General features: G+C 35.4%; 1 non-coding gene across 1 annotated transcript; it reads left to right on the forward strand.

Annotated features, from left to right (window-relative positions):
- The first annotated feature begins 4,360 nt into the window (after positions 1–4,360).
- On the forward strand, positions 4,361–4,553 carry LOC138706831 (U2 spliceosomal RNA). The gene has a single exon (XR_011334080.1). It is a non-coding gene; the product is annotated as a U2 spliceosomal RNA (small nuclear RNA).
- Positions 4,554–12,991: the final 8,438 nt, after the last annotated feature.

Raw genomic sequence — 12,991 nt, forward strand, 5'->3', positions numbered from 1 at the left:
AAGACAGTGTTTGAACGATCCAAATATATTTTGTTATATTTGTGGACGTTTCATGATTCCAAAACAGAGACACAATATAACTTTACATGTTAAAAGCGTTTATTTTGCTTACTTTGGAATTAAGCTGGACGATCAGGATAAACCATGGGCCCCTCATAAAGCGTTCAGTGTTTTATTGCGGAATTAAGTAACAGGTTAAAGGGAAAGAAGAAAGCCCTTAGTTTTGGAATTCCGATGGTGTGGCATGACCCAAAAAACCATACTGACGACTACTATTTTTGTATTTGCAAAGTTAAAGGCTTCAATACAAAAAACAAAAAAGGAATGATTTATCCTGATTTGGAATCTGCTTAGACCATGTACCACATGGTCTTGATATTCCTGTACCAAACCCTCCTAATAACCTTCATATACAGCATCCTGAAACAAATTCTATACCTGTCGAGTCATCTGAAGATTCTGATTGGGCAGATACACAAGGCATGCTCCAACCTTTCACACAAAATGAGCTGAATGATTTTATGAGAGATTTAAATCTCCCAAAGACACTTCAGAACTTATAGCTTCAAAGCTGAAAGAGAAGAATCTGCTAGCTGCAGGAACCTACATAACCTTTTACAGAAATTGAGAGAAAGATCTACAACAGTATTTTAACCAAGTAGACACTTTAGTACATTGCACTGACATTCCAAACCTCATAAAATGTCAAGACCTGAGTACAAAACAAATGAATGAAGGCTCTTCATCGATTCAAGCATGAGAAGTTTGAAAGGTGTGTTACTACATAATAGTAACCTTCTAGTATCAGTTCCAGTCGCTCATTCTATCCATCTCAAGAAAACGTATGAAAATGTTGAGCGGCTACTCGAAAAAGTCAAGTACAAGAAACATTAATGGATGCTCTGCGGTGATTTGAAGATTTTGTGCATGTTGTTAGGACAACAACAGGGTTATGCCAAGTACCCATGTTACATATGTGAATGGGACAGTCGACATAGACAGAATCACTGGACAAAACGAGAATGGCCTATAAGACAGACACTGTTCCAAGAACGTAATGAAGAAGTGCTTAGTAAATCCTGAAAAAATTCTGTTACCGCCCCTACATATAAAATTTAGCTTAATGAAGCAATTTACTAAGGCACTGAATAAAATGTATTTCCATATAAGTTTTTCCCTTGAACATTTATATATTACAATAAGTCATAAGTTAATGTGTTAATAATTTTGATGTTCTAAAATCTAAGCTGTATGTATATTAAGGAAACAACAGAATCCAGTGTCTGTTTGTGTGTTGGTCATAAGGTTCCCATATATTGAATATCGTTAATTTAAACATGTTATAAAGATTTGTATTACATATAATTCTTTAGAAACGTGAAGTGATACAGGAAAATGGAAGTCATTTCTGTTATCCATACAGTTTGAATATACAAAATCAGTTATTAGATTTCAAAAAGGTCTCAATTTTTTTTTTCTTTGTAGACCTGTGTAATCAGTCCAAACGGGAATTGAACCCACTTCCGATAGAAATTCCGGATCGGTAGGCAAATGCAGCTTATTTGCCGCCCACAGCAACATGACCCATCTGCGCTTAAGCAACGTTGTCTATTAATTGCAATGTTATGACTCATTCGCTGTTAGTTACGGTTAAGTTAACTATTGCAGATAAAATATTGTAGCCACGAAGAAGATGAGACTCATGAACTAAGTCGCGTGAAAAGCATTACAGCATGTCTGATCGTGAAACGAGCGGACCCGGGGTTAATTCTGGTTCGGGTAGGTTACCTGGTTGCGATTTTATTCGTGGTTTCCCTCAACCCATTAAGAGCAAATGCTAGGTCATTTTCGGCGCTGGACGCTGAACTCATTTCGCTGGCATTACCACCTTCATTTCATTCAGACGCTAGGTAACCGTCGTAGTTGACTCCTGTGGTGGCTGAGTGGTCACACCTCCGGCCTGTCACGCAGGCGGCCCAGGTTCGAGGTCTGGTCAGGTCTGGGATTTTTCACTGAAAGGGAAAATTATGACGTCTAAGAAACTCTCTATAAAAATTGTGTACCAAGTTGTACTTGTGTTCTAAAAACGATCAGAGAACTGTACTACATCACCACCCTGATTCCTGCACTTCTCAATGGTTTGTACAATAGCATTTTATATCAAACTGCAGACAGGAATTCACAATTGTCCTGTTGGCATTCGGTTTCCATGAAACTATTGATAAAAGGGTAATAAAATATGGTTTAAACCCATCAGTATCGATGCTTGAAAATAATACTAGTCGCTGTGTAGGTGTAATGAATGTGGTTGTACGTTTCGAGATTCTAGAGAGCGTTATGTTTGTGCAAAATTCCAAAGAAATAAAATTTTCTATATTGTAAAATAGGCATATATAAAAATAAACCTGTTGACAGCTCAGAAATTGGGGCTCTGCCACCGGACATGGTAATTATAGAATCTGTGGTAATGAGTGCCCCCGTAAATATATATAAAAAAAACTTTTATTTTCAAGGAATCGATGACAAATTAAGTGTAGCTTTTTGTCACGTTGATATAAAGTAAGGTTTCATAAAATTTTTAATGAAATTTCCATAACATACATAGCAACTTGGGTTTGAAATAAATAAGAACAATGAAAATCTGGCCTCCACATTGGTGGATTATAAAGGATCAACATTCTATTCCATGATAACATTTTTACAATGCTAGACACTTACCAAGAACAACAACAAATTGCATTTTAAGGAAGAAAAAAATTTCTGTACGGACTAATAAGGAAATCGAAAACAGCAGGTTACCAAGAAGTTTTTTCACTTGATATTGAAATGGAAAAAATGAACAAGACAATTTCAATGAAATAATTTAAAAGAAATAACATGTGAAAGAGTATAAGGCACACGGCGAAGATTCTCCTGTGAATACTGAATCGACGTTTATATTCTAAGACGGAAGGACAGTTGAAAGATGAGCAGTTTGGCTTCAAGAAAGGAAAAGGTACGAAAGATGCAATTGGACTGCTGCGAAAGATACCTCAAGAAGAATAAAGAAGTGTATATAGTATTTGTGGACTCAGAAAAGGTTTTGCCAGAGTAGATTGGAATTGTCGTATGCCGGTCTCCGTGGTCGTTTCTCTCCAACGTTTAGTCGAGGTGGGGAGGGGAAACGGGAGTGACGGGACAAGATGGCCGAAGCATAAAGAGGAATGAGGTATCGATGTTATGCCCCACGTTGGGCGCCAATTGTCGTATACCGGTCTCCGTGGTCGTTCCTCTCTGACGTGTAGTCGAGGTGGGGAGGGGAAACGGGAGTGACGGGACAAAATGGCCGAAGCGTAAAGGGGAATGAGGTATCGATGTTAGGTCCTACATTGGACGTCATTTGTCGTATGCTGGCCTCCGTTGACGTCCGTCTCCGACGTGTAGTGAGAGGGGAAATGGGACAAAATGGCTGTGGCTTGTGGGTGGGATGATGGTACGAAATTATGGTGAAATTTAAGGAAAGACTGTTTTTAAAATAACCTCTGTTTATTGTAGAAATAACAAGAAAAGTATAACTGTGATTCCCTCCTAGTTCTGTGATAGGGGAAACGGGGGAGTCGTGATAGAAATTGATAACTTAGAAATTCGTCCTGAGGCTTCGATGCGGGGAGAGGTATGATGGATGTACACATACATGCGCTGCATGCGAGAAGATCGCAGGTTCGATTGCGGGATGAAATAGGGTACTTGTATCGTTGGAGTACCTAATAATAATAATAATAATAATAATAATAATAATAATAATAATAATAATAATAACAGTGTAGTAAGTGAACATAGTTCTACGAAGCAAAATCTTGTGAATTGGCAGTCCACCCAATCTTGGGTCCTCTTCATCACTTACCAAAAACGTGGTATCTGTCGAAGAAGCATAATATTCTGATATAGCTCAGGCATAATCTGATCACCTGGTGTTTTACCTGTCACTGTAAAGGAAAAGGAAAATAATTCAATACACGCCTGTAACATTTTCTGTATAATAAATTATTATTTTTATTATTATTATTATTATTATTATTATTATTATTATTATTATTATTATTATTATTATTATTATTATTATTATTAAATCCAGCTAGATGGCAATAATTTCAACAGAGACGGGAGTCTACAGCTGAGTACAGCATGGAAACCTGCCATCAATACGCTTAGACCACCAGCACACGGCAGACAGTCGGGACCAGCAAGTAGCTCCTGATTGGCTGCCGTGTCCACCAACCAGAATGCGCCTGGCGGTCGGGACTAGGAACTAGCTCCTGATTGGCCCGCAGCTGGAAGCCCTACTCTTGCATATATACCGGCTAGACGTGGTCCCACATCAATCGCTTCTCGGCCTTTTGGCTAAGATCAAAGTGTAATATCTGTTCTTATCAGCTTAATATCTGATACGTCCTGCATTGCAGAACCAGAATATTAAACTGATTTTTGGAAAATGACGGAGTGCTAGGAGCTTGCTCCACCTCTGTCACGGGTTGGCCCGGTATTGCAGTGCTTCCGGGATCGGCCCATTTAATCGCTATCATTCATCCTGCCTAAGGTTTTTCCGTGGTTTTCCTAAGGCGCTAAGACAAATGTCGGGATGAGCCCTAAAAGAAATGGGCCACGGATCTGCATTCATATCCCCATTAATCTCCCTAATTACTTTAAATTAATCAACTAATTACATCTCTCCCCCTCTTCGTAATTGAGCCATCATATAGCCAAATGGCTTGTCTCAATATTGAGACGATTCAACAAGGCTCATGACAACAATCACCTCCTACATAATAGCCAAATTGGCTAGTCTCTTATACATGAGACAACTCATCTCGCCTAAGGTATTCCGTGGTTTTCCTCAGGCGTAAGACAAATGTCGGAATGAGCCCTATAAGAAATGGGCCACGGACCTATATGCCCTTCCCCATATATATTCCACCTTTTTTATAAACGATGTATGCCCTAGTTCAGGTAATATAAATAGTCTATTAAATATACGAGGTCACTCAATAAGTCGCAAATTGAAAGGACAGGGACCTCTCAAATTGCAGATTAGATTTCACGGCGCTTCTTCCGACGGTCTTCACATGCTTTGTCATCGAACAACAGATGACGGCGTCTTGCCATTCTAACGGCAACACCAGCCAACTCCTCCTCGCCCCGTTCCGTGATCAATTGATCAATGTCAGCCCCCTCGCGTATGTGGTACCTAAGAGGCTACGTCCAATTTCGGCTTCCCCTTCAAAATTTTCTAGAGCTCCTTCAGGGGAGCAGCGTAACCCGGAGTGAGACTAGTGGCCAACAGGCTTGGAGCTCACATATTTAGTTTTGTACAGCCCCCAACCCACTTGCAAGGACGCGTTTTGCGTACCTTTTAAATTTTCCTCCCAATTCTCCTTCGATTTTTCGATTTTCTTCGTCCCACATCACTTCGTCCCTGAAGAAGATGGCAGAGCTAGCCGTCGAAAGCTTGGAAGCTAATCTCCAACCCACCTAGCTGAGAACCCGAGAAAAGTTATTCTATATCAAACGCCGGGAAAGCCTCAAGTCATATAAATTACCTTTATTCGCTATCTTCATTTGCTCTTTGTATCCTGAGCATGCCTACTGCTGTAGGTTCTCTCCATATCAGTACCGGAGAGACAGTTTAATTCCTCGTTTATGTAAAAACTTCCCTTTGTGCAGAATATTATGATAGTGAGGAAATTGTATCTGTCTCTCCCTGGTCAAGGAAGTACTCGTACCAACTGTCTGAGCGTCAGCTCTGAGACCGCTACAGGAATGCGGCGTGGAACCCCTGAGTCACGTCCCCTTACTCCCCACTTCCTCAATAGGAACGGTTTCAGAGTTTTGCGCTTAGGCAGTGCATTTCCTACAAAGGATGCGATAAATGAACCTCGGATAGAAATTTACTTTCTTCAGGTTACTTTCAGTATGTTACATCCCATGCTGCAATGGACATTTATGATTGGCGTGGAACTTAAACATGACTGCAAGTGGGGTTCTTGCACGTCTTGATTGCGGCAAGTCGATTTTCGATCTCGTTGTATTAAATTTAATCATCACTTCGCGGTGATGGCTACTCAATTCACGAGCCACCACTCTCTGTGATCAAACTCAAGCCATAGAACATAATGATCACGCGATACACCACTGTCTGCAAAATTCACTTGCACATGAAGAATTAAAGTGAACAAATGTTACTATTATGTTTCTAATATGGCGCGGAACTTTTCCTACACTGTGTATAGACCAACCCTACTATTTAAATAGACACATTGTACGCTAAGTATGGGGTGTGATATTTTGTCTTTCAATTCTCAACTTTTTTTACTGTGTATTATCTCATTTCCAAAAAAAAGTTTTCAATACTGTCTAATGAAGTTTTTTTTGAAAGGCATGTTGGTCCTACAAGTTAACAAATTTAAAGAAATAAATATCAAAGGTCCTTCAATAACTGTCTATTCAAAATACAAAATATTACATTAGGTTACATGAACGTATCTTTGACTAGCGCTTTCGCTATTAGAATAGCATCTTCAGGTCAGACTTGCGTGATATTAAGCTTTTCATGTAAAGACGTGGATGGACAAGTAACATCGAAATGTGTCAAGGTACATGACGTGAGAATATAAAAAAATATAAAAAACTACAATGATAAGAAAAACAAGTAAAATTTAACTTATGAACAGTCGAATATATATATGACAGTTAAACCTTCATGAGGTCTCAAAATAAATACATAAAAATATTTGAAGTTAAAGCCTGCAGAAACATGTATGCATCTTATAGATCAAAATTTGTTTAAAAATTGAAGTCTGCAAAACATATATGCAGTTTAAAATTGAGACACAGACAGTTAAAAGAATAACAAATTAAAATATTGTTTTGCATCAGTCATCACTTCTTTTTACTACGCCAACACCAAAGATCTCGTAAGTGGTTTATCGTCACTTCAATTTTCTTTCTGATTCTATACAGGTCCCTTCACTAAAACTTATTATTGATTTTTGCAGATTTTACAATGTGCTGCCACGTCGTGATGACTGATGCAAAACAATATTTTAATTTGTTATTCTTTTAACTGTCTGTGTCTCAATTTTAAACTGCATATATGTTTTGCAGACTTCAATTTTTAAACAAATTTTGATCTATCAGCTGCATACATGTTTCTGCAGGCTTTAACTTCAAATACTTTTATGTATTTATTTTGAGGCACCTCATGAAGGTTTAACTGTCATATATATATATATATATATATATATATATATATATATATATATATATATATATATATTCGACTGTTCATAAGTTAAATTATGTCATTGTAGTTTTTTATATTTTTTTATATTCTCACTTCAAGTACCTTAATACGTTTCGATGTTACTTGTCCATCCACGTCTTTACATGAAAAGCTTAATATCACGCAAGTCTGACCTGAAGATGCTATTCTAATAGCGAAAGCGCTAGTCAAAGATACGTTCATGTAACCTAATGTAATATTTTGTATTTTGAATAGACAGTTATTGAAGGACCTTTGATATTTATTTCTTTAAAACTGTCTAATGAGTTTATGATATAAGATAAAGTACCCAAATAAGAGACACCTTTTTTAACTGCTTATAAATGAGGATGGGAATAGACATCTTTAATCTGAATGAGTGGAACACATACAGCATTTCGCCTATTTTTAGAATTGACAATACAAATTTTAGTCATTTTTTATTATTACTTTAAATTATATAAAAAAGTAAAACTGGGAAATACTGATGTTTTGAAAAGGGCTTCCAAATAAGAGATACTTGTGTTATTTAAGTTTATTTTTAAACATGGACAAAAATGATCATTATTTGACTGAAAATTGAAGCAATATATAACATTGTGAAGTTATGTAGATACTTTAATAAATTCAGGAACATTTTAAAATTGAAGAGGTCAGTGCAACAGTGACCCAACTCTTCTCAACAGAAATTCTGTTGTTTATTTGGCATTTTTCCAAGTGAAATTAAGATTGTTTACGAAAAGAACGCAAAGTCGGTCAAATCGGACATGAATGTACTAATCTTATTTATGCTAATATTGGTAACGTTAATATTTTGCTAGAGAAAGAAAAATGATAGAATATTAAATTTCGATCTCCTTATTTTAATTTTAAGTTGATTGCACTTATTTTGCCGACCCCTTTAATTGACACAATTCTTATTTCGCTGTATTGAGCAAGTTGGACAAACGAAAGGTTTATCAACAGTGCTGCAGTCTTCGTGTGCCCAACGATGACATTTTGAACACTGAATCTATTTCTCCCTCCTGAGCCCTGGTGTTCTCTGAAAAAAATTCAGTGCAAAACAAGCACTCTCCATCATCATAATTTTCTCCATAGGCTTATTCCGAGTCACTAGAGTTAATTAATTCCATTTCCACATCGGATTCTTCATCACTGAACGAACTCAAGCAGTGCTTTTTGGACTGCGTTTTCTGTGATTTTTGTTGTTTTTCGAACAACTTCTTGTGAGCTTCGTCTTTTCTTTGATTTTCTTTATCTAAACTAGCTCTCATTTTTTTCTGATCAGAAATGATATTATGATAGCTCCTTTTCCTGCCCTGGAGGACTTTACATGCGACTACCCACTGGTTGAAGCTTACGGCTCTTGAGGTGGTGATTGTTGCTGCTGCTGCTGTTGCTGCTGCTTCTGTAGGCCTAACTGTGGTATAACCAAAGTCACCGTTTCTGGCGCGTGAAATAAGTAATGGGAATGTTGAGAGCGAGTAACTTATATTTGCCATAGTCTATGGGCATTAAAGCTGAAAACTGTGATTCGCAGATTCCTTACGTCACATCTGTTTAGGAGGTGATACCACTCTCAACCGAAGTGGCAACAGATGCCACAGATCTTTGAGTACACATCCCAGAAACGCAAAGTGCGAGTGTCTTGCCTTTGAAGCAGTTAATGGGCAACAAGACCGACAACTGTGATTGGCAGATTACTTACGTGACGTGTTAGATGTTACCGTTCTCAGCTACACTGGCAACAAGTGCTCACTGACTGGCTTTTTATTCAAGAACACGCGCTACAAACGCTGGCACTGGCTCTAGTGGCGATATTTATACAGGTCCAACGAAATTTTCGAAATCAGGAATCACAATTAAATTTGATAGTTTTATAATTACACAAGATTTTTATTTGAAATGTATAGAGAATATTTTACGAATTAAGCACTTATATTTTAATCTTTAAGTAAGATAATATTGTCGGACTTGCTGATTTTAATTGACTTTAGCTATTGATATTATTATCATCTAAGTGAATAATTAATTTTAGTCATTAATAATGATAACTTAATCATTTCAATTAGTAATTTTTGTAATGAATAATTGAGGACAATGGATAATTAATGATTGACCTAATTCGTAATTAATTTTAATTAATAGTTCAATTAATCTTTCATTGGTTCTTATGTAGTTGCTGGCAGACAAACTGACATGACTGGAAGCATTAACGCTTTTCATAAACTCTCAAAGTTGTGCATCATAATAATACCAAATAAGGGTTCTTAATAAGAGATACTATCTCTTAATAGGACCCCTAGGTATCTCTTATTAGGGGACGGAGTAAATAAAAATGAAATAGCTACCCAAGGTCATAAGTTATTATCTTCCTTATTAGCAATCGACCTTATAATGTGCAACATTTTGCTAGCAATTTTATAAAATCTATACTAATAATAAATCTGTAGCCGAAATTTTTCTGGTAATTTTCAATTTTCCAAAAATAATTGGTCCTAACATATATAATTAACCACTCTGAAACCGAAAATCACTTTTTTGAAATTTTTGTTTGTATGTCTGTCTGTCTGTATGTTTGTTACCCTTTTCACGCGATAATGGCTGAACGGATTTCGATGAAAATTGGAATATAGATTAAGTTCGTTGTAACTTAGATTTTAAGCTATATGGCATTCAAAATACATTATTTAGAAGGGGGGTTATAAGGGGGCCTGAATTAAATAAATCGAAATATCTCGCTTATTATTGATTTTTGTGAAAAATGTTACATAACAAAAGTTTCTTTAAAAATAATTTGCGATAAGTTTTATTCCTTAAAAAATTTTGATAGGACTGATATTTAATAAGATAAATGAGTTTTAAAATTAAAATAACTGCCATCTAAGGCCGTATAATGAAATAAAAAACAAATGACTTCGTATATAAGGGGCCTTGGACAGCAACAATCGAAAGCTATGAAAGATAGCCTATAGAGAATGTTTCTGTGTTAGTATGAAGTAATATCGGGAGCTAAATTAACCGATTTGTATAATTAATTATTATTTCACCATTGGAAAGTGTAGTTTCTCTAGATGGACATAATGCTATACCGGTAATGTTATTACAGCAACTTCTGATATAATATAATATAATAAAATATAATATAATAGAATATAATATAATATAATATAATATAATATAATATAATATAATATAATATAATATAATATAATATGTAATATTATATAATATAAGTTAATTTAAGTTATTTGAAGGGTTCAGAACCATAGTGGGCCAAACGCCATTTACTGAATACGTAGAAAAGAAGGGTTAAAATTAAGTTATTACCATTTCAATGGAAACATATAGCAAGTAAAATGAAGTATAGACATTAAATCTAAATGACGTCAATGTTCATTAAACTATGGTTGCATGTAATAACAATTAAGAAACATGTTAAAGGAATTATCATTGCACCAAATGAGTGCTCTCTGGACCGAAACGATCGCATTTTAATTATTTAAACACAATTTAAATTAAGTAACATATTAAACGATTTATCCTTCTATCAAACACGAATGTTCCCTGGATAAAATGTCCTATTTTAATTATGTAATTACTTTATATTTATTTCTAACGGGTGCAGCGGAGCGCACGGGTACGGCTAGTTAATAATAAATTTGTTGTAGCTTACATTACCTGCTGTTCTCTTCCTCAACAAAAAAACAGTAAAAAGTTCAAAATGTGAAAAATTACTTTTCCCTCTCTCAGCTTCGTTGCTTACTTTCAACTGAGGTTAGACAAAGAACACGATGCCTTAGAAGCACAAACATTGATTTACCATAATTGTCGAGAGATGACAAATTATACCTGAGAAGTTAACAAGGTATTCATAAATTATGGCCCTGTCTCTTATTTGGGTACTTCACCTTATATGTCGCCACCTATGAAAATTCAGAATGTGATATTTTCACAGAAAAACATCCATGATTGAGGTGGGTTACGACCATGTTTTACCCAAAATTAAATTTGTGCACCTTACTTATTACACTGTACATAATAGTCTATGTGTATGATTGCAGTCAATTTGGATAATGGTTTAGCATTCAGGGTAGCTTTTGCTACTTTAAAATTTCGTTTGAAATGATTAATTATGCCGTCTGATTGCATTATTTTCATACGGAGACTGGAAATTTATAAGTAGCCATTTATTAATTTGTAACGCAAAATAGGCAGGCAAGAATAGAATTTCAAACATGAAAAAAGGCACTGTAAATCTAGAAAATGACAGTAGGTAGTCAATAAAGCTATTAAAAATGTCCGAAAGAACTGTAACTTGAACAAAATACTTAATATACGTCATTAATTGAAGCGTCGGCTGGAACAACGTTGTAAGTTATAAAATTTTCATTCGGCGTGTTTCCGTGTAATAATGTTGTATGTCATGTTACCTTGCTATACTCCTTGGCTTGCAACTGTCCATCAATGCAGTACGTGAAATTTGTCCACTCAAAAGCTTGCTACCCTATAAGAACAACGTTGTACGTATACACATTTTTGCCGCTCCTGTAAATTTTGCCAAATGTGACTTATAACGTTGTTCCATCCGACGCTTCAATTTATATACGATATTCATGCATCATACAATGTTATTCGTTGCACATTACCACACGGTACATATTTAGATTGATTTTCTGACTTTAAATTTAGTCTTCTACCGAACAAAACAGTTTTCTTCAAAGAAAAAAATTGTTCTACATCAACTGACGTAATTGGAGCATATTCGAAACTTCGATGGACTTCTATCTTCCATAACTGTACCATTATCTTTCATCATTGGGCACATTTGTTTCATTTTCTATAGACTAGTATTTAGAGACAATAGTCCACAGGTTACACTTTTCGCTAATGGCATTTGGGTGGGCGCAAGGAGATTTTATGCGTACTGGTAGGCCTAATTTCGTTTGAATAATAAAATAAGTTCTTAAAAGTGTTAAAAGTGTGGGACTTTCAGCTTTAAATTCGCACATAAGAAGGATACACTGAAAGCAATAAAATGTTGGTTGTTAAAAATAACTTAAAGTTGAAAGTAAATAAATAAATCTCAGTTTATCTTTAACGACAAAAATAGGCACTTATTCTTAAAATGGACAACAAGTGCTTAAATAAGTTAAAAATGTTCCATATCACATTAAAAACCTCAAAGTGAATTTAATATATATATAACTAGGACATGTCAACCCAGTAGGCTTAATAAAAGGCACTTTGCCAAACATCCACGTTCTGGTCATGACATTGTGAAAAATATAATACTGTAAAAAAAATAGAACACCAATTAGTTGAAACAAAATCAGGAAGAGATTTAAAATTACCGTCATTTGTAAAATTGAATGACCGGGCCAAAGTGTAAAAGAAATGACGTGCGATTTATAACGTAAAATTAAGGGCTTAAATATGTAGATCAAAAGAAACTCCAGCTTACTTTGTATCGAAAATTCAAATTTGAATTTTTCATGTGTTATTTATAAGCAGTTACTTGGTTCGATTTATCCTAACGTGTGGGTTTTCATTGGTGCTAACAATATTGTAATTTTATCTCTTTTAATTATTGTTTTCCTTTCTTTCTTTGACAATTCCTATAGTTTCTATTCTATCTCTTTTATGGATAAATAAGGAGATAAATAAAATAAAAAATAACTTAATTCAGGACAT

This window comes from Periplaneta americana, chromosome 9 (assembly GCF_040183065.1).
Source record: "Periplaneta americana isolate PAMFEO1 chromosome 9, P.americana_PAMFEO1_priV1, whole genome shotgun sequence".
Lineage (NCBI taxonomy): Eukaryota > Metazoa > Arthropoda > Insecta > Blattodea > Blattidae > Periplaneta > Periplaneta americana.